Source organism: Pogona vitticeps, chromosome 2 (genome assembly GCF_051106095.1).
Source record: "Pogona vitticeps strain Pit_001003342236 chromosome 2, PviZW2.1, whole genome shotgun sequence".
NCBI lineage: Eukaryota > Metazoa > Chordata > Lepidosauria > Squamata > Agamidae > Pogona > Pogona vitticeps.
In genome coordinates, this window is record NC_135784.1 from 231,333,796 (window position 1) to 231,356,105 (window position 22,310).

At 41.3% G+C, this 22,310-nt stretch overlaps 1 long non-coding RNA gene across 2 annotated transcripts in view; it reads left to right on the forward strand.

Moving 5' to 3' along the window:
- Nucleotides 1–12,222, forward strand: part of LOC110083241 (uncharacterized) — a 50,786-nt gene extending 38,564 nt beyond the window's left edge. For both annotated transcript variants that reach the window (XR_013541500.1, XR_012084325.2), the window contains 2 exons: nucleotides 2,257–2,328; nucleotides 10,035–12,222. This is a non-coding gene — a long non-coding RNA (uncharacterized LOC110083241). The remainder of the gene's footprint in view (nucleotides 1–2,256; nucleotides 2,329–10,034) is intronic.
- Nucleotides 12,223–22,310: the final 10,088 nt, after the last annotated feature.

Sequence of the window (22,310 nt, forward strand, 5' to 3'; positions counted from 1 at the left end):
AGGCAGCCACCCACCAACTCTGGCTGACTTCTCCGCTGATGTCATCAACTCCCCAGGTGGCCCGGAGAGGTGATGGTGGCAGCAGAGAAGCCAGCCAGAGAATCTGGGTCACTTCTAAGTATGCACCCACCTCCCAGCTGATCACCCTGCAAGTAGCCCAGTTGCAGCCTCAGAGCATGGCACCTAGGCTCCTGGGGTACCAGTGGCAGCAGCAGCAGCAGGAACAGATAGGTGGAGGTGATGGGAGCAGTGAGAAGAGGGCAGGCAAGCATACCCTTCTGCCAAAGCAAACAAAATGCGAAGAGAAAGAAGTTCAGCATTTTGTTTTCCTTCGGCAAAATGGGAACCCCTTTATTAGGTCACAAACTGAACTGCAAACCAGCGCAGCTTGTGGGTTTTTCTGATTCACAGTTCAGTTTGTTCCCATTTCTAATAGACACTATGGACTGGTTTGCACAGAAATTTATTTGTGACTCATAAAGCAATTGACTGAAATCCTGTTGCTTTGCGTAATAAGTCACACTAAAGTAGGTCTATTAAATCACTGAGGATTTGAGTCAATTCCTCCATAAATTCTGTTGATTCAAATGGGCCTACTCTAGTTGCAACTTACTACACTAAAGTAAGTCACAACTAGAGGAGGTCCATTTAAATGAATGGACCCCATAGAGGAGATGAGTCATCGAATCCTCACTGATTTCAATGGGCCCACTCTTGTGCAACTTTCTATGCTAAGCAACTGGATTGCAGCCATTGATTTACTTGAGAATTCAACTTGTGAATTCTCAAATGAGAATCAACATCCTGGGACAATTTGAGAAGGCCTTAAATCTCAGGAATATATAAGCTTATTTAGGGAGGAATGTGAAGGGCTTTTTTTTTTTTTTGAAAGTTTCTTTCAGTCTTGAAGCCTTCCTGCTTTGGATTAGGACCAAAATGCTAAGAGAAAGAGAATCAATTCTTCCTCTTCCACCATTGTCCTTGAGTAAAGTTTGTTCCTCATAAGCTAAGATTTTCCAGTACAGAAAAAGTGTGTGTGTGTGATTTTCCCGGTACAGAACATTCAGAAGTGGTTTACCATTCCTTTCTTCTGAGGGCACCCTGGGATTGTGCAGATTGCCCAAGGCCACACAGTCTGGCTCCACTCACAGGAGGCACAGTGGGGAATCATACTCCCAACAAATGGCTCTAATGGCCAAACCACTGAGCTATCCAGCCTGGTTATAATAATTGTGTGCCATTCAGTCAACTCTGATTTATGGCCATATCTGATGGCTCCTCTCTCTGGAGGCACAGTGGGGAATCAAACTCTCAACCTCTGGCTCATTAGCCAGATACCTAAACCATTGAACTATAGGTTTATAGTAAACCTGAGCTATAGGTTCATGTTAAACACGTGTGGATCCCGCACATTCACTAAGCATATGAATGAAGCCCTTGTTTTCAAATACCCTCCTCTGTAGTTCCTGATGGATGCAGATTCTGTCCCTACTCAGCCATGGAAAAGAACTACCCCTTACATGTCTCACGTACCTCAGAAACCCTACTAGAGTTGCCATAAATCAGAATTAACTTGATGGTACATGATTCAGTCACTTGGGAACAAAGAATATAGTAAAACATAAGTTTGTATTTGGTAGCAGTGATGTGATCAGTTCTCTCATTTTACGACTGGATAGCTCAGTAGCAAAGAGAAGCCAGGGTGGGGAACAGAATTTACGTTGAGGAATTTTTTAAAAAAAAAATATCTCTCCTTGTGTGAGAATGGCAGAGTGGAGAACTCTGTCTCCTTTTAAAAGAAATTAAAAGAACCATCTAACCACCAGCTTCTAAGCGTCCGTCTAGTTTGACCTATCTCAGGTTCAGAAATCGCAAGAGCTCCTGTAGCTCAACTCTGCTCCCAGGAAGTGTCACACTCATATGAGACAAGAACATGACAGAGGTACGTAGTTGCTTCATGTGTATTTGATGTAGATAGGAAAGGGATGCCTGAACAGGGATAAGCTTCTTTCTGAACCACTAACGTGAGGGGATGGATCATAGCTGAAGCCTTTCATAGCCTGTAGCAAGATGGTCTGTCTTCACCTACAAGTCAATAACCTTTTGGATGATAAAATTGTACTGTTTAAATAGGCTTGCACATCCCTGTCTTGGTTTAAATGGTGAAGCAGACTAAGTGAACTAAGTGCTCTGTGGTTAATAAAATTAAGGCCTGCTGTTTCTAAAAGGGCTATTTTATTTCCTCTGTTTGTTTAGGATCACTTATAGCAAAATAAGTTGGCCAATTCTTAGTGAAGATTCCAGAAGGACACCTATATCTACATTCAGGTTGGTTAACAGACATAAATACTTTGTCTGTGGAATTCATCCATGACAGACTGTCAAATAAAATTTCAGACATGTGTGATATATGGTATGTGTTGATAGAAATACTGGCCCTCTCCGGGCAGTAGATTTATAATCAATGTTCATAACTAAACTGACCATGAGTTTCAGCTTGTTATTTGTAGATTCTTTTCTCTTTTCTCCTCTTCATTTCATCAACCCTTGCAGACAATTTAAATGCAATTATTTTATTACTGTATGATGACAAGGGCCATTCTGTGCTTAAAGATGGCAATTCCATCTGTGGGGGTGGAGAAGCAAGACTACTGTTGTTAATTGCTTTGGAAACAAAGAAGCATGTAGTTTGAGAAAGAAATCTTTTTATATGTTCCTAAGAAGAAAAATAGCTAGGCAGCACCAAGGTCATATTTTGTACAATAATAGCAGCTCAACTTCTCCCTATGTTATTATTGTTGTATAGGTTTCTGTACAATGTGAATACCAACATATTTTGATTAGAGCACTGAGATATGCAATACTGCCGGAATCTAAGATAATAATTACCACTTCCATATGGATTTGACAGTCAAAATAAATAAATATATGAGCAAAACCGGGGGGGGGGGGGCTGGCTTATCTTTTGCAATGTCCTGCAAGTAAATCCATCTTGCAGGACATTGTAAATCTTGTAAATCCAAGTAAATGAGCATAAAAGGAAGAGAAGAATGATTTAACACAAAAGCGCCACCCCATATACATGAGACCAAGCAAAGTGCCTCTGTTATAAATACCACAGTCTGTCTTCCTACTGTTTAGATCAAGTGTTCAACTCTGGGTGGCTTGGGACAACACAATAAGTCAGGGATCTGCAAAAACACAAGCTGATTGATTACAAGCAGCAGACCCATGCACACTGCCCAGATACTCCCACTTGCATCTAAACCAACCATGAAGTTCCACTGGCCATGTTAGCTGGGAAATTCTGGGGTCAGAATTACACCGTGGGGGAAAACCAGATTGAATCTGCAGCTGCTCCTGTTCTTGACATGAAGGCTACTGCAGTCCAAAAGGGTGACCAATCTGGTTCTTTACTACTCCAAAATTTACAGATATACCACAGTTTCAGGCTACACAGGACCAACTCTTCCCCTCCCCCTGCCGTCACCTGCCCACTCCTTCTTGTTTTCCGAACTATTTTCAACACAATAATGGCAATTAATTAAGATAAACCAGAAGAAGCCTCTTGCTCTTCAGTGAATATCCTTCAAACAGGTCAAGATCCAAGACTGTGAATTCACCTCTCACCACCCCTTCCCCACCTCCACCGTTTGCCACTTCCTTGCTCAACTGACTGCCACCGTTATCTTCAGGTTCTTTCTTTCATTTGAGCCTCCCTGTGTATGTGCAGATATGCAGTCCTTTTTTTCCAAACTGTAAAATGTACATAAAACCTTTTTTGAAAATAAAAAGGGGGGAACGGGATCAGGGCATGGTATTTCCATCATGTGACAACATGCTCACCTCCTGAGATGCCTACAATGGTAAAATGAACACACACTGACACTGGATTTAAAGTTGGACATGTGTGAAAGCAGGGATGTTGGCAAATATTTGGGTCTGAGCCCAAGCCCCACGTCTGAGTCTCTATTAAAAACAAGTTTTCCCCCCAGAAAAAAAGAGAGGGGTGGGTGGGTTCCAAGTAACAAGTCAAGTCCAAGTAATTGTGTGTGTGTGTGTATGGGGCGGGGTGACAACAAATTAAGTCCAAGTCAAGTCACTGGTGTGATTTCATTCTGACTTGACAGCGAGTCCCATGACTCAAGTCCCCATCCCTGGTAACAAGTGATCTTGCACCTGTTTGCACCTCACCCATTGTAAATCAATTTTCTTCAGATTATTAAAAAGATCTGGTTCCAGCCTGTGGTTCCAGTCTTGGAAAAAGTAAGTTTCCAAAGCTCTGGTGCGCAGGTTCACACATACACACTCAGACACGTATGTGAGAGCTTTTACAATTCAGGCTCTAGCACGTCACCTCTTGCGCTATCGTTATTGTGGTCTAGGGCATCTACAGAAACATTATGTTTGTCTGTTAGCTAGCCTGAATGTAGATGCAAGAGTCCTGGTACCTTCAGGAAGAGCCGGCCAACATCTCATGCTACCAGCAATCCCAAACAGTCTGATGAGATTAGAGAACCTTCTTTAGGACAGCAAGAGATTTTTATTTTATTAGCCACATAAGACTTCTAACAACCACATGTCCATCCCTGTTCCTTGGAAAGCCAAACCTGCTCCCATGATTTCCCTCTCATCTCCAATCTCACAAAAAGTAATGAAGTCAAATACTTAGGACCTCTGGAGGCCAAAATGTTTTTCAAAACCAAAAATCTGAGATGTCAGAACCTCTAGATGAGCCCCTCAAAATATGGAAAAGCTGATGTTGTGACCCCTAGATAGTACAAAGGGAATGTTGAGTGTTTTTTTAAAAAAAATTGGGGAGTATGCAGGCATGCTCAAAGAGGGGCATAGTTGCTGGATGGGTAGATTTTATTCCAGGGGCTGCACTCGATGATCTATAGAGTCGCTTCCAGCTCTGCAGTTCTAAGATGATGATGATGATTTTAGATCTGCAGAGCTGGAAGGGATCCTATGGATCATTGAGTCCAGTCTATGTCAAGGAGGGCCCAGTGAGGAATTGAACTCCCAGTCAGTGGATCTGCAGCCAGATTCCTAAACCACTGAGTTATTAATTATGGTGATGATAAAGTCTCACCTCAGGTTTCCAAGTCCTTTGTCACAGGACCCCAAAGAGTAATCCTAATCCACCAAGCGGTGTAAACATCTGGTCTGAGAGCTTCCTTTTTTGTCTGAGCGATTTATATCTCACATCCCCAAGCATCCTGGTGGAGAAAAAGTGGATTTTTCTCAGGCAGGGGTTGAAATGAACAGAATAATGTTGAAAACTCATTACAAGGCAAAAATGTATATATGTGCTATGTGAGAAATGGTGGGTTAACCATATCATCCTTTCTACTGTGAAAAGCTAGGCCTATCTAGTCACCCAGTTTCCAACTCAAGAATGGATTGGTTGGTTTTCCTTTGAGGAAGGCACTTTCAATTCTCATCTGTCAGTTAGTGGAAGGAAGCAACTCTCTCTGTATCTCTGGCCTTCAGGTCATAGAAAAATTTTGCCCATTAACTGTTGTAGTGCCTGTTAAATCCTTCCTGGCTTAGACAAATATTTTTGGCAGAATTTTTAAAATTGAATGCATAGTCCAAGTGTGGTGAGGCTACAAGGAATGTTGTTTTCTCATTGAAAGGGAGAAATACAAGAATCAGAGAGCAGCTCTTTTTGCAGTGACGGAACCTCCAAAACTCAGGGAGGTGCTGACTGCTCAAACTGTGCATCAGCATCCTAAGAACCATCCTATCTAAGCACAAGTACTCAATTCTCTAATGATTTTATCATAAGCTAGTTCTTCTCTTTTTGTGAGATGTGCTGCTTATTTGACTTGGTATAGCTTAGTGGACTGGAGCCTCTGGCCACAGAGCCAAGGAATTGGAGTTTGAATCTCCACTGAGCTGCATAGAAGAGTGGCCCGCTCAGATCACCTGGACTGTGTGTGGCTGATGGGGTTACCTGTCATACCATTTGTTTCTACCTTGGGCAAGCGGCACTGTCCCAGAGCATCACCAGAATGAGAGATTAGTTGATCACTTCTCAGTGATTTATACCTAGAAAACCCAGGGGGGCAGGGCAAGGATTGTCATAAACTGGGATCAGAATCCATTTGACACCACATAATAGCTTTATATCTGTGAAGATTCAGTCATCCAGGTGAGGTTTTCTGGAAGCTGAGTCATGGCAACTGGACTTCTTTATTGCTAGGCTGAAACGTTTCATTACTCATCCAAGTAGCTTCATCAGTGAAGCTTCTTTCAGCAAGAAAGAAGTCCACTTGCCACGACTCAACTTCCAGACACATAATAGCGTCTTTATGTTTAGAGGTGGATGTTCTGTAGTGTTTCCTGCAGTGCAAACCTGACACTGGCCAAAATTCTGTAGCTTAGGATAGTAACTCTCACTAGAGTAGGCCCATCAAATCAACAGGATTTGGTGAGTCAATTCGTCCATAAATTTCAGTGACTCATATGGGCCTACTGTAACTGTAACTTACTTTAACATGGTAAGTTGCAGTTAGGGTAGGCCCATTTGAATCAATGGAATTTAAGGAGGAGCTGACTCACTAAATCCCATTGATTTAACACCTACTATAGTGTGATTTACTATCCTAAGCAACAGAATTTGGGTCATTGTTTTGATGGTTTTGCAGTGACTAATAGTCACAAGTGAATAAATGATACCACTAATAATTCATGGTTATGTGGACTGTCAGTATTGTAGTTTCCAAGTACTGACAGAATTATTTCTAGTAATGACATTTTTAAAATGTATGAAGGATAAAAAAGGAATGACACGAAAGTTGCTTTCTTAAAATACATGTATATATCCATTTACCTGACACATATATGGGTTATCGCATTCACATAAGCTCTTACCACTCTGTTTCTGAACATCATATTAACATTCAAGGAAGGCTAATGAACATTATTGCTATTTTCTCCTTTTAAATAATTTGGACAGAATCCTACTGGTGATTTACACTTGCTTATGTGAAATCACTTAATTCTCAATGGTATATTGCTGCTAATTACCACGTCCTGGTTGCATTTTTGGATGTGTGTCTGATTGGGCAAGTGCCCAGGAATGCAACTAGCATCTCGTTAGTGAGCAGCAATTATGTGCCAAGGCTGATACGATTTCATTTACACAAATGTAAATCACATTAGAATTCTGGCCATTAATTTCTGTTCCTTTACTGTTCTGTTTTCCTTTGTTGAAATACAGTTTCCATGACACAGAATAATGGCTGGCCTCAGCATATGATGATTTGCTAGCTCCTCCCTGATGAATTTATTTATACATCAAAGTGTTTGCATGTGTGTCATTTCAGGTGTTAGGCAGATGTATTCCTTGGTTAAAATGTGCTCTTGCAAAGGCACATATGGAACCACTTGTATGTGGTAAGGTTTCTTGGTATTGCAATGCAATAAAGATGGCTACTTGAAGGCATTTATCAATATAACTACCTTTTGTAAAACATTTATGGTAGATGAACTTCTTGTAGTGGTGGTGGTGGTAGTAGTAGTAGTAATAGTAGTAGTAGTAGTAGTAGTAGTAGTAGTAGTAGTAGTAGTAGTAGTAAGAACATTTGGAAACATCAGCATGCCAGAGGCTTTGGACTACAAAGCCCACAGCCCTTTCCTATTGGCTGAAGTCCACCTAGAAGGCCAAAGATTCCTCACTCTACCACAGAGAATGATGATTTGCAGCTAGAGACTTCTATAAAATCTACAATTGGCCAGTTCAGAACTGGTCTCACATCAGTTCTGTTATTGAGGAATGCATAACTGAGCTGATGAGCAACTATGCGGTGGCTTCACCACAAGAAACACACATAAACAGGATCTTCTAAATTTGTCCATGATGTAGGAGCTAGTGATTCCCATAGTGGCACTCAGTTTTTCTATAAGAACTCATCACAACAGACTTTTTTGCGGGGTGGGGACCTGGTGTAACGTTATGTAAGTTTACTCAGAGGAAAGATGCTTGTAGGCCACTGAATATTCTCTAGACCTATGTGCACCATGGTATTGAAAACAGCAATGTGATCATATGGGAATTTGTTCGAACCTTGCTGCTGTTTCCTACGGAATGTGTGCTTTTGATAAATATGATGCATTGGTTTTTCCATAGCCATCACTTCCATCTTTTAAAGTTGTCTCCTTCCAAATGAAGTTGCTTCTATTGTTATCATTTCTGTACTTCTCATTAGGAAAAGCTGAGACCGCAGATGTAATTGAAGATTTCATGTTTGTGACACCATAAAGATGCTGACGAAAATCTGTTCAGGACCATGAAGTCAAGGCTTTTTGTACTTCATACCCAACACAATGATGCAGTAACATTTATAAAATGCACTTCTAATATTGCAGATCTGCGAAGGTCAGAGCACTTAAAACCATACAGTGCTAAAAGAAAACAGCAGCATTATGCGGGGAGTCTAACAGAGGCCAATCCCTGTCAGATGAGTGAATAACCGATTGCAGAACAATAGAAAGAAAATAGTGCTTTAGGAGTGCAATTTTTTTTCTGCCAGCTTTCTACTCGTTCAGCTGGTAAAAGCAAATTTTACTTTGCTAGCCTACTGACAATGAAAACTCACCTTTCCTTGCAATGTGCCCTCCCAAGTAAACCCATCATTCAAAGGGGTCACAATCCTGGAAAATGCAGTTGTGCTTAACTCCTGGTGAAGTCAATTGATTTCAGTGGGACTGACATGCATCCAACTATTTTATTTCTTGATCATATCCAAAGTAGTTCACTAAAAATAATAAATGCAGCCCACCAACCTCACAGATAGATGAGTCCATCCATAAACAATGCCACACATAATGAGACAGGAAGAAGATACTGAAATGAAAACAAAGGAACAAACAGGGAGCAAGAGTAGAGTGTTTTAAAAGAGGCCTCTAGAAGAGTGACATATTTTATGAATTATGCCTGCCCAGAAATACTACATGATGAATATGAGATCTATATAGTAAGAGAACAGAAGCACCTTTTAAAAATATGTATTGATTTTCTACCACAAATTTACTTCCAGAAGGTGAACAATATTTTGAGGGCTTTTGTTTGCTTGTTTCCTCTTTCAGCATCTGTTGTTGGTGATTGAAGACATTTCCCTATGCTTTAGAAACAGTGAGTTGTGGATTTGTGTCATGTTGGCAAATGATTCTCCAAAAGAGAAGGGAGGATTCTGTTGGCCTAAAAAGCTGAAACATCTGCTGGAGTTATTAACAGCCTTTTGGCGGAGTTCAGCAGCAGGGCACCTTGCGGTTGATAGATTCTTCCCTCAGCAATACAAAACAATGCCATTAAAGCAAATTTCTCATTTGCAGAGACTGAGGCAGCCTAATGAGGCGCAAACAATTTCTGGAGGAGTTTCACTTTAAAACTCCTAAGTACAGTGTGGGCAATTGGTGGACACCTTTTTCTGCCAACATTATCATTAATCTGTCAGCATTAACCAGCCTCAGTTAACCAGTAAGATCTCACCAATGGAATGTGCATTGTTCCGGTGGCGGAAGAAGATCTACATTTTGTGCGTATTTGAGATGGGCACTTCCCCATTTCCAAGTCATACTTTTGACTGGCTATTTTCTTCTGTAATTTGGTACTGCAGAATCCTTTGCCTAAGAGATCTGTTTGAATAAATCTTAAAAAATATACAGATATTTTCTATCCATAATTTTTCCATTTAGCTCACAGTCTTCCGGACAGTTTGAAGAGTACATGTAGAAGAAGGCAGTAGAGGAAAGGATTGTTGAAGTGATTAGGAGGAAGAAATTATAATGAGTGCATGTTAATATAGCTGTTACTACTGCATATAATAAATAGCAATAAGTTTAGAAAACAAAACCCCAAACCTCCTTGGCATCTGATAGAGTGGGTATATTCTACAGAAGCTTTTGCTGTAATGCCTTTTTTTAGCCTCTAAGGTGCCACAGCAGTCTTGTTTTTCTTGTTCATTTGTTTGTTTTCTAATGCAACAGATTAACACAGCTGCCCCTTTGGACATTTGTTTTAGGGTACAGACGAGAGAAAGGTCTCAAATTTCAAAAATGGCTAAGGATTGTGCAAGTCCAAGAAGAGCCATCTGCAAGGAACATGTTTTCCAAATGACTCCCTGATAAATTCTCGGCCTACAAAGATGAAACGTTCAATGCATTTTATGTTCGGCGTTGATGGGCCTGACTGGTGCAATTTCAGTTTGCATTCAAGAAGTTGCATGTCTCTGCATGGGAAAGAGTGGAGACAGAAGACCTCCAGCCTCCTGGACTGTCCTTTATTTACTCTAGCTTGGGCCAAACTTCCTTGGTCCTTGCAGTGCTTTTCTTAGGGTTGCTGATGTCATGTCCTTCCTTCTCAAACTTCTTTTCTTGTCTCTCCAAGGAGGAGACATATTGCCTTTGTTCTCCTGTACCTCTTTATACTTATTCTCCATCAGATATAATACATTTATGGTCTTTCTGATGTTAACAGGGCTCAAAATAAATATTGCTCAAAGTATTACGTAAGTGTAACATGCATTTTATGGCCTGGTACACAAGGGTTTCTTACGTACCAATATGTGCACACAGCTTTTCAGGCACACAGTCTGCAAAAACAGACCACAAATTGCTGAAAATATTATCAGTAAAGATGTGTAGAACAGGACCTCATTAGAGAATCATTTAACAGCCAAACAAATGCATTGGTCAGGTTTGTACGAGAATTGTATTGTATGCCTGTATAGTGGATATGTATGGGTGAAGTGCTAGTATAGTTAGTAACTGATTGATTGAATGCTGATTGGTTAGTGTGATTAGAATGTTGTGGGGAAGAGTCTGATCAGTGTGACAGTTTAGTTTGAGATTCGGAGTAGTGCTTCTCTGTTAGCTGCGATTTGTCTTTTGAAGAAATGCATTTTTTGACATTATGAATGCAGAGAAAGGAAAAAAGAAGCAACTAATATTAAGTAATGGTGAGACTACTGAGAAAGAAGACAGTAGTGTATGTAGGTTCAGCCCTTTAAAAAGTTTATTTTGTTTTTGCTTTGTTCTAAAAAAAAATCAGTCTGTTGCCACATATTGAAATGATGGGTAATTCAGTCTCCTAAAAATATACTGTAAATCTGAAAAAAGAAAATAACAATTGACACTGCTATTAGAGTTCCCATCTTGCCCATTTAGTAGGGTTTTACCCAGATGGTAAAAATGTCACTGGGTGGCTCTTTGGAGTATTAGCTGGGCTGGATTCTGTTGAGATAATAATGTGTGCTTTCTAACACTGGGTTTAAGGGGGAGGATTTAGAACCTAAAGGGATTCTCTTTTCCCACTAACCTATTGGTGAAGTTCTTTTTCCTGCCGCTAGCTGGTCCCTCCCCTCTTCCTGTTGGTTTGCTTTGTTTCCTTTTGTTTGTTAGCCATTATTTTCTTCTGGGGCACTTTAGGACTATGCAGCTTGCCCAAGGCCACGTAGGCTGGCTATACTTGCAGGAGGCACAGTGGGGCATCGAACTCCCAGCCCCTGGCTCAGCAGCTGGATACCTAAGCCACTGAACTACATTTCAGCATAAATGAGAGATCAATCAGATGGACATTTCTCCTGCTGTTTGGTGAACTGTAAGGACAGGCTGGTTTACTCTCTTTTTTTGGCGATCAGATGACATGATTACTAAAGCAAACCAATCTGTCCCCAGATTTCCCCATCTGCACCTTTTTGAGCCCTGAAGGAGCTTCTATTTTTTTTGGTGCAAGTAGGTTTGCTCTAATTTGGTCCTTTTCCAATGCATACAATGGACCAAAATTGAGCCTTGCAGCTGTCAAAGTTGCCAAGGCTCCTTTCACTGTTAATTTCTAGTACTGTATTGTGAAGTGGCTTAATAAGGGAGCCACCAGGTTATCAGAAAATTAAGTACTTCTCCTGCTCCTCCATGGAGGGTTAAGGCAAGTGAAATAATACTTCTTTTCACCTGTGCTAGACCATTGCTGATGCACTGAATCATGTAGATTAAATTGAGAAAATACTTTTCCCTTTGTGTGAAGTCCCAATTGAAGCCATGGCTGTAAGTAGTTTCTTAATTGACCCTACACATAAGGCAAAGAAATTTTTTTTTAAAAAAAAATTGATCTAAGTGATTCAGTACATCAGCAATGGTCTAGCAGATGCAAAAAATAATTATTTCATTTCCATTGCTCCTCTACAGCTCATTCCAGAAGGACCCATGTACTTGCAGCCTGATTTGATTAATGTGTGCACTATGATGTAAAGCTGAATAAGACAAAGCACTATAAACAAGAATGTTCTTTAGTTATAGTAATATATTGTCTGTATCTTTGAAAGAATTCACATGTTATTTTATCCCTGCTATTTTTGATTGTTTGCCTTCACTTTCTTCTCCATTTCCCTCCCTGCAAATCTGATGACACTTTGCCATTTATGGTGCTTTCTAGGATATTTTCATAGTTTTAGGTACCAAACTGATGGTACTGCTGAAGAATTGATGCTTTTGAATTGTGGTGCTGGAGGAGGCTCTTGAGAGTCCCCTGGACTGCAAGGAGAACAAACCTATCCATTCTAAAGGAAATCAACCCTGAGTGCTCACTGGAAGGACAGATCCTGAAGCTGAGGCTCCAGTACTTTGGCCATCTAATGAGAAGAGAAGACTCCCTGGAAAAGATCCTGATGTTATGAAAGTGTGAAGGAAAGAGGAGAAGGGGATGACAGAGGATGAGATGGTTGGACAGTGTCATTGAAGCTACCAACATGAATTTGACAGAACTCCGGGAGGCAGTGGAAGACAGGAGGGCCTGGCGTGCTCTGGTCCACGGGGTCATGAAGAGTCAGACACGACTAAATGACTAAACAACAATAATCAAAATATTGTATTCTCGAAGGCTTTCACGGCCGGGATCTGATGGTTGTTGTGGGTTTTTCAGGTTCTTTGGCTGTGTTCTGAAGGTTGTTCTTCCTGATGTTTCATCAGTCTCTGTGGCCGGCATCTTCAGAGGACTGGAGTAGGAACTCTGTCCTTGCTCTGTTGCTGTTCGTTGGATAGTTGAGTAGCTATAAATATTCAACTATCCAACAAACAGCAACAGAGCAATGACAGAGTTCCTACTGCAGTCCTCTGAAGATGCCGGACACAGAGACTTCAGAACACGGCCAAAGAACCCAAAAAACCCACAACAACAATCAAAATATTGCTTATGATTTATGCCACAATGTAGATGACTAGCTTACATGGCATACTTAGCTAGTTTCAGCCCCCATTCATTCCACACAACACTTTCTCATGTGGTACTCGCTGGCTGAAGGTCACTCAGTGAGCTTTGTGATGGAGCAGCAATTTGATCTTGGGTTTCACAGGATCATCTCTCTGAACATTTCTACACTGGCCCACTCAGAATAGTACTTACTAAATAATTGGTGATAAGGGTTTATTGTATAGACCAGAATTCTAACAGTGTTCATTTAAGGTTTCTATAACATGCCACAACTCATTGTCGCTAATTGATGAGCTGCTAGGGCATATCTCATCCATGTCCTTGGTCACATGCCTGACTCCACAACTGATATGTACGCTGGCAACTCATCAATCAGGCAGGATTAGCTGGAAAAGTTATACAGACATAACATGAACAACAAGAGGATCCCAGCTTGTAATACAACAACAATGTAATAATCAATGCGCATGATATGATTATTTGCCTGATATGCAAATTAGGCCACCTGGCCTTAGGGAACTGGAACACAGCAATTTTAACAGGTAAAGTTGTGGTGCAGTCACCACCCAAGAGGGGCCTTTAATGCCAGAGGAAACACAGTTTAGACCAAGCAGACTATTGCTCTGATATATGCCATCCTTTCTCAAGGCCAAGTCCTGCATCCGATGCAGAAATATACCATTCTGATAGTTCCCAGGTGGCCAGTATTTTTCCAAGGCTGTCTTTGATTTACAAGGTTGCTATAAATGCATATCTAACATCCCCAGAAAGATTTAGATGAGATGGGGGTGGGGAGGAATTTGAAGTGCACCCATCACTTTCTGTTGCAGGGATGTGGAATTTGGTTATTTCCTGCTTAGTGCCGAGAGAAGCATGGAGAGAACTGCCCAGCCTGGATGCTTCTTGGTTAAAAAAGGAAAAAATACTCACATATCTATCTACTGTATATCATGAACTGCTGGAATATATGTATATATTTCTCTGTGTTTATATATGTGTGTGTGTGTGTATGCTTATATATATATATATATATATATATATATATATATATATATATAAGCATACACACACATATACACAGTGGTGCCTCGGTTAACAATGTTAATTGATTCCAAAAAATTCATCGCTAAGTGAAAACATCGCTAAGCGAAACACAGTTTCCCATTGAAAACCGGATAATCCTTTCCAATAGGAACGAATTGCCGTCCTTAAGCGAAAATCGCCATAGGAAACATCGCTAAGCGAAACATGATTCCCCAATTGAAATGCATTGAAACCTATTCAATGCACCTCAATGGGGGGGGGGGAGATTCAACAACAAATTTAAAAAGAGTCAGAACAAAGTCAAATTTGGTTAACAAAGGGTTTATTAAGTGCACTTTACTATTTCAAACACTTTAGACAGTAAACTTTAACTTTATAACATTTAAAAAACAGCAAACATGAGGCTGTTTAAACCATCATTAAGCGAAACAGGGGACCAAAAAATTTAATCATGCGAAGCATGGTCCCAACATCACTAAGCGAAAATCACCTATAGGGACCATTGTTAAACAATGCTCAAAAACGCTCCAAAAAGTCATCGTTAAGCGAATTCGTCATTAAACGAAGTGCTTGTTAAGCGGAGCACCACTGTGTGTGTGTGTGTGTGTGTGTGTGTGTGTGTGTGTGTGCAGAAGGAGAGAGGAAATATGGTGAAGAAAGGAAGTTAAAGGAAAAATGGGCAGTCTCAATGAGGCATAGAGGGAAAGAAGAACCTCTAAGTTTAGTGAAAGATGCAGAGCATGCCCCTCCTGACAACCTGTGTTTAAGGAGAAGCATGCTAGATTGCATTCTTCCCACACTCAGTCATCTGATCAGCTAGAGATGGTGGAAGGGATTGCCCTTACATTCAGGCAGTGAACTCAGTCAAGGTCACAGGAGGCAGGTGGTGAAGATGATCCCACTTTTCAGATTTGTGTTTTCTTGCTGTTGGTAGTAGTGAAGAAAAATTAGCCTCAGTGGAGATTGCTGGAGAGGGGAGAATATCTTTCTGTGCTCCCTTCTTTCCTGCTCCTGGCAGTGGCAGAATCTCAGCAGAGATTGCTGTGGGATCGTATGGTGGCCTTCATCTCCATCCTCCCAGTAACACTCTAGAACTTCCCATCCTTGTGGTAAGGGTACAGACAGTGTCTCTCTCTCTCCTCTGTGTGCATGTACACATGTATGTACATGTGCAACTGTGGTGCTTAGCCACCACTGGCTGCAGCCATTAGATCCAAAAGAGGTTTTGCACCAACCTGCCGGAGCTGCACTGGGCAATCCAGGTCTTCTGGGACTGCAATTCCCAGAAGCCTTCACCACCAGCTGTGCTAGCCGGGGTTTCCAGGAGTTGCAGTCGAAGAACACTTGCGTTACCCACAGTTGGGAATCACTGATCTGTACAAGTATTAAAAGGTGCAGGACTCCACTATTCAACTCTCCTGCTTTCTGGACTGTTTATTCAGGCAGCATCCATTTTTTTCCAGCAATGTATCCATTCCCTTCAGGTTATTGCCACACTCCAGGTTGGAGTAAGTGAAGTATGCATGGCAGTGGCCTCTAGTGGCCATAAGGCATAGGTACAGGTAAGGCTATCAACCTGGGGACTTCAAAGGGTACAGACAGTTCGTCAGCTATTATTCCAAACTCACTCCTGTTGATTAATGTTTCTACATTAACTACCACACTCTGTATTTACAGTGACAAATTCATTTCTAACTAGGCTGAAAGAAGCCTAAGCCAGTAGATGGGCGGGCATTTTACATACACTGGAGCACAGTGTGGAAAACCTTTTGAATGACATGTGCCATGAACAACTATCCAGCATGAAACTTTCTTTACCAGACTCTGCCACCCGAGGAGGAACTAAATAAGTGGTTTAACAGATATGCTCTTTCAACAATATATGTACTTTGATACTGTTGGACTTTATGCCTTTTGACTTTCTCTGATGAGATTTCCCAAACAAAATAATATAAATTTGGTCTAGAAGGGACTACTGTCATAAGGGCCTGCAACTGAGTAGAAAGAACATTGCCGGGGGTTGGGGGGAGATAATGATTGATGGAACTGTATACATTTCATGGACTTTCAACTATACCATGCTAAACATGGAATATAACCAATCTTTGATTTTAACAATGAATGGAAATTTGAACAATGCAATATGTACATGTCTCCATATTCCCCTTTAGATATTGTATTCTCACACATGAGAGGCCTGGTGTGAGGCATAGACAGCCCATGTCTAGGCAGGGATCTTTACTTGATCTGCTCCTCATGAGAGGGATGGGGGAAGGAACATACTAGTTCTAACCCCCCACCCAACCCCAGTGCCTTCTTGGGTAGGGTTGCCAGACCTCCGTAAAAGGGAGGACATGTCCTGCTTTTTAAGCGAAAATCCTGCGTCCGGCAGGCAAAGCTAAAAAGCTTTAAAATGTCCGGCATTTCTACCTGAAAATGTAAATCACCTCTCCCTCCCTCCTTGGTTGTAAGGCATTTGTAAATCCTCCCGGCAGCGGCTTGTAAATCCTCCGTTCTGATGGTTCTGATCGGAGATAAGCCAGTTTAATTGGTCCCCTGCTGTGCAACAGAGCTGGGGCAATCAGTGACTGCTTCCGGGGGAGGTGACTGAGAGCACGAGGGAAACTTCAATCAAGGAGGGAAGAAAGGTGCGAGAGAGCTTGACAGAGGCTTGTTTAAAAGTAAGATTGGGGAAAATTTAGGGAGAGAGGGAGGATGTGTTTTATAAAATCATGAAAAAAAGGTTGTGACTGCAAGGGAGAGATGGCTCAAAGGTGCAAGGGAGGGATGGGTAGAAATGGACATGAGAGGAAATGGACATAGTGAACTGAAGCAACTGATTGTTTGAACATTGAGGAAGGGTTTGTGTGTCAGAGAGAGAGGGAGGGAGAGGGAGAGGGAGAGAGAGAGAGACTCTCACACACAGATATGTCGTGTAATTAATAAAAATTAAAAGGTAATAATTGTACAATTAGATGTTTAAATAATGTTCTTTGGTATTTTGAAGCAAGCCTCTGTAGAATTTATTTTTATTTTTTAACATGACTGTTTCTTGGACAGTTCACTAAGAGACGTTTATTGGCAGGAATTGTAATAAAATTGTATTGATTGCGGGTTTAATGTGGATTCAAATGAAACATTCAATATGTCCTCCTTTGTCCTCCTTTTCGTCTTTCTATGTCCTCCTTTGTCCTCCTTTTCGTCTTTCTATGTCCTCCTTTTGGTACCAATGTATCTGGCAACCCTATTCTTGGGTTGCCTTCTAAAGAGGACACACTTTATTACTTCATGTGCTTCATTTATATCCCACTGTTCCCACCAGTAGGCTCAGGGCAGGGAACATGGCTGTCCTTCCTCCCCAATTTGTCCTTATGATATCAATCCTGTGAGGTAGGATAGTCAGACTAAGATAGCCCAAGATCAACCAGTGAGTTTTCTGGCTCAATGAGGACAAGAATCTGGATTTGCTAAGGTCCATCCATCGAACTCTCTAATTTTATGCCATATGAAATCCAGCTTTATCTATTTCTGTAGGCATCCTGTGGGATTCAGGACCCAGATTCTGCAGCATTCTAAATTCCAGGAGACAGACTATGTGAGCAGACCAGTCTCCTCAGTACAGAAGTTTATATCCCAAATAACTAACTGGGATGGGTTGGACAAGAACACCCAACGAGGACTCCTGTATGTTACTATGATCTTACATTGTTTGTACATTCTGCACACCTTTGTTGGGTTGATGCGGAAGTAACCCTAAAGCTCATTCAGACTTACTGTTCTGGAAATATGCTAAGGTAGAAGCAGCCTCAGTAAACAAAGCCCAGATTTATGTTAGTTCTGATTTATTGTGGGACACAACTGCTGATTGAGCAGATTCAGCCATGCCCTACTATTTCTGGAGGGAAGCCAAAGGTATTTATTTTACCGAGAGTACAATCTTACCATAATATAGTACTGTATAAGAACATTTCCCAGTAACTGCTTACATTAGTGTTACAAAGTTGTTTGCCATTAATGCACTACATGGGGTGCACTATATCAGAGAGAAAGCACTAAAATTTAACTGTTTCCTCCTTTGGGAACGGAGCTCTGAGTTCACTATACCTTTATGTTGGATGGATTAATATACTGTAGACTAATTGCCACCCAAATGACGATATTATTGAGAAACAAGTGCCATAAACATATATTTCAGCATCTTCAAGCGAAAGAGTAGCATGTTAATAGGTTAGTATGGCCTACAAAATATTAGCAGCAGGAAATATCTTTTCAGAGCAACAGACATAGGTTGGAAAATGTTTGTGATTACTTTCATATGCTATGCTGGAATTGTTGAGAAAACAGCTGTCACACATGAGAAAGTTCTAGAAATAGCCTGGATCCTTCAGAACAGTGTAGTAATGGCTGGGAAGTGAATTGAGGGGCTGTGCACAAGATGCTCCATGGCTTTCATTATATAGTTGAAGAACAATGTATGTGCAAAATAGATCAGGAAAAGAACTACTAATGATTTAATAGTCACAGGGGTCTCATTTACTAGAAGGCCACACATCTACTATCCCTCAGTCATCCATGCTTTTCACAGTGTCAAACCCAAAGGTGGCAAGTTATAAATAGGCAAAATGAATGGCAGGAGTCATCAGCTGCCATTTTATGTGATTGCCTCAGTCTCTGACAACGCCATGAATCTTCCAGTTGTAGAACACATAAATTTCATTGCATGGCATCCCAAAGTGTGCCATTTGGCCGGTGGAGTCTTTTGCCAGGGAAAAATTGAAGCCTGCCTATGAGGTCCATAGTGTCAAAAAAGCATTAAACTGGGAGAGAGTCTAAAAACATCCACAGCACTGCTACCAAAAAGGAGTAGCTAAAAAGTTTCCATTTCTTTGGCATGAACTAAAGCCCACAGTTCAGACGACAGTTGCCCTTCTGAGATGAACCACATTGAACTATGGTAAGAGAAGAGTCAGCCACTTGCAGCCCTCCAGTTGCTTTTTGACTGCCACCTTCGCTAGACAGCGTAGAAAATGGTGAGTGATAATATCTGAACAGCCCAGTTGTCTAACCCTGCAGGGGCTCTGTGGGCCTACTAATACCATGTGAGATAAGTATGCACACCAAATCGCTTGGCACCCAGCAGATCACAAACTAGTTTTCTGCTCCCATAGAAAAAGGAATTGTAAGTAGCTCAACTCAGAATTAAGAAAAGATTAGCAAACCTATTGCTGGAAATATGCCACACTTCACTCACTCACTCACTCACTCACTCACTCACTCACTCACTCACTCACTCACTCACTCACTCACTCACTCACTCACTCACTCACTCACTCACTCTCTCTCTCTCTCTCTCTCACACACACACACACACACAAATCCTCTCCCTCTTGCTGCAGCTTCTGCTTTGGAAGGGAAGTACATTCAGTCCAATTAGAGTTATGGTAAAATCCAGAATCTCTCCATTGCTTATTATGGGCAGGTCTCATTTTTACTCTGGGAAGGAAGAACAAGATTCAATACATTTAAGAGTTAGGCAACATGTTACTGTTAATCTTTCTGGTTCCATCTAGGATAGTCAGACAACCGCTTGGAATCCTTCTATCCAACCCATGAGGTAATTCAATTCTTCAAAGAAAAATCTGATTATGAATGTGGGATACTATGCTTCTATATCCATGATTCAAAACATCAGGAAATGACCAGCTATTGCTGCCCAATTTTGTGCCCACAATGACAGCAGGAAAATATATGCCAAACTTTACATAGCAAAGGGCAGCCTGAATGTTGACAACACCAATGGCAGCAGTCAAGATGGTCTACAGGATACCCTCTTGTGCTCACTATCATTCATAAAGAGACATCAAGCAGGGAAAAATCCCATAAGCTGGTTCCCTTTTTTCATAAGTTAACTAAACACAAACACAGCGCTTGGAAACAGCTCTCTTAAGAGATAAAAGATTGTTTATTTTAACTTCAGCATTCCTCAGTTCAGTTAGCTGGCTTTTGTTTTGTAGTTTGTCATGGGAAATAGACATGGGCTTCTCTTGCTTGTTTCATTTCTCAGGCACAGAGTATCAAAAGACCTGTAAGACTTGGAATTAGAAAAAATAGTTGGGTATGTGGTCATCACAGGCAGCTGGGTTGGAGTTCTTTTTTTTGTAAAATATGAAGGCCACTTGTGGTGGTGGTGGTGGTGTGTGGGTGGGTGAGCGTGTGTGCCCGTGTGTGTGTGTGCATTTGTGCATGTGCATGTATGTGCGTGTGTGCACACACAAGTCCAAACAGGTAATTCTGTAGAGCACATATCCTCAGCCTGTTGCCATCCAGATGCACTGGACTGTAACCTTTTCATCCCCAGCCAACAAAGCCACTGACGGATGAATGGAATGCTAGTTTAATCCAGTGGCTCCCAATCTTTGGTCCTCAGATGTTGTTGGACTGCAACTCCCAGAAGCCTTCACCACCAGCTGTAGTAGCCAGGACTTCTGGGAATTGTAATCCAAAAATACTTGGGAACCCAAGGTTGAGAACCTCTGATCTAAGCCATCTGGTACATAAGTTTTTGGAAAGGCTGCTGCAGGAGCATAGTGTCCATGTGGAAGATGTCTACAAGGGTGAGGTGGTTTAGAGTGGTTTGCAGTAATAGTCCTCTCTGTGCAAACGGATTAAACTACTGTTGGATGCTGATAGACATCAAAGGATACCATAGGTTACCTCGGAAGGCTTTAGCTCCTGGAAACTATCACTCAGAAAAGTACAAGGTTGTTTACTCAAGATGTTGTGGGGTGTGAGAGGTTCATAGAAGATGAGGAGTACCCAGGTTGGACAATCCTAGAAGATCTGTGCTTTGACGATCAGTTGTGCTATCCTTTGATACCTGGTTTTCTTACCATTACCTAGCTTTTTGCCAGGTAATGAAATAAAAAGCATTTGAGAAGTTGGTTGTACAAAAAATGTGCTTAATGAACAAGTGTTTTCCCTGGAAGGGATAAAGGGACCAGGGATTCTGGCCATTGCTGAACCTCGGAAGTCAAATTCTAGGTGCTGGGCAACTGCTAATTCCAGAGGTCTCATGCTACTGTTGTCCAAGTGTCCCCATTGAGCAGAACGGGTGTGAGATTTCTCTCGACTGTCTTACAACTCATATTTTCTGTTTTCTGTTTCTTTAACAAAGTGTTGTGCCTTTTCCCGCATTTGTGTGTTCATTGCTACGGAATCCAGAAGAACCTTTTGTCAGCTCAGACAAGGCAAGGACAGTCTTCAAGAGAAAGAGCCTTAATTCTCTGTGGTTCACAGAAATTGTTCAGCATGCTCCTCTTCCATATGCTCGGTTAAGGCATGTGAGGAAACACCAGCATTCTCTTCCCTTCTTTTCCATCAGAAGAGTGCTGAGGGCTGTACTTTGTGATCATCAGAAGCAAGCACATTAGAACAAGTGTTGTATGTACCTCTATAAAATGAAGAAAGAAGCAATGAAATAAGAGAAGGAAAAGAGCATCTACCCATATTTACACTCACTTGCAATATTCTTCCACTCAGGAAAGAGAACGAAACATATTAGGAGGATATTAAACAGCAAGAACTCTTGATGTGAACATTCCCAAAGTCCATTTTTGAAGTATTCACTCCTGATATTGTTCCTTAAAACACAGCCCATCTGCTTAATGCCTTATTTCCTCTTGATGCACTTATGTTGCGCTGTATTTTGAAACAGATTTGTTTCTGAAATTACTTTCACTAAATAGCTGTAGCTTCAACAGCACCTTTGAGGGCTTTACTCCACTGGTAAAAATTGGATACGAAGTGTTATGAAGGCATGCTTTCTCCTATGCAAAGATGGTTTGTCAGTATAGCCCGCAGTTGGAAAAGTATGTCTGCCACGCATTGCTATCTGCAGTGCTCTTTTACCTTACATTTGAAAAACAAACGCAAACAGTTGTTAATAAGACAACAACAGCAGCAGCAGCAGCAACAATATTCAGTACATAAAGTTTGGCAAGCAAAAATGGAAGTGGTTGCCTAAGGTCCTTGTTAGGATCCATTAATCCTG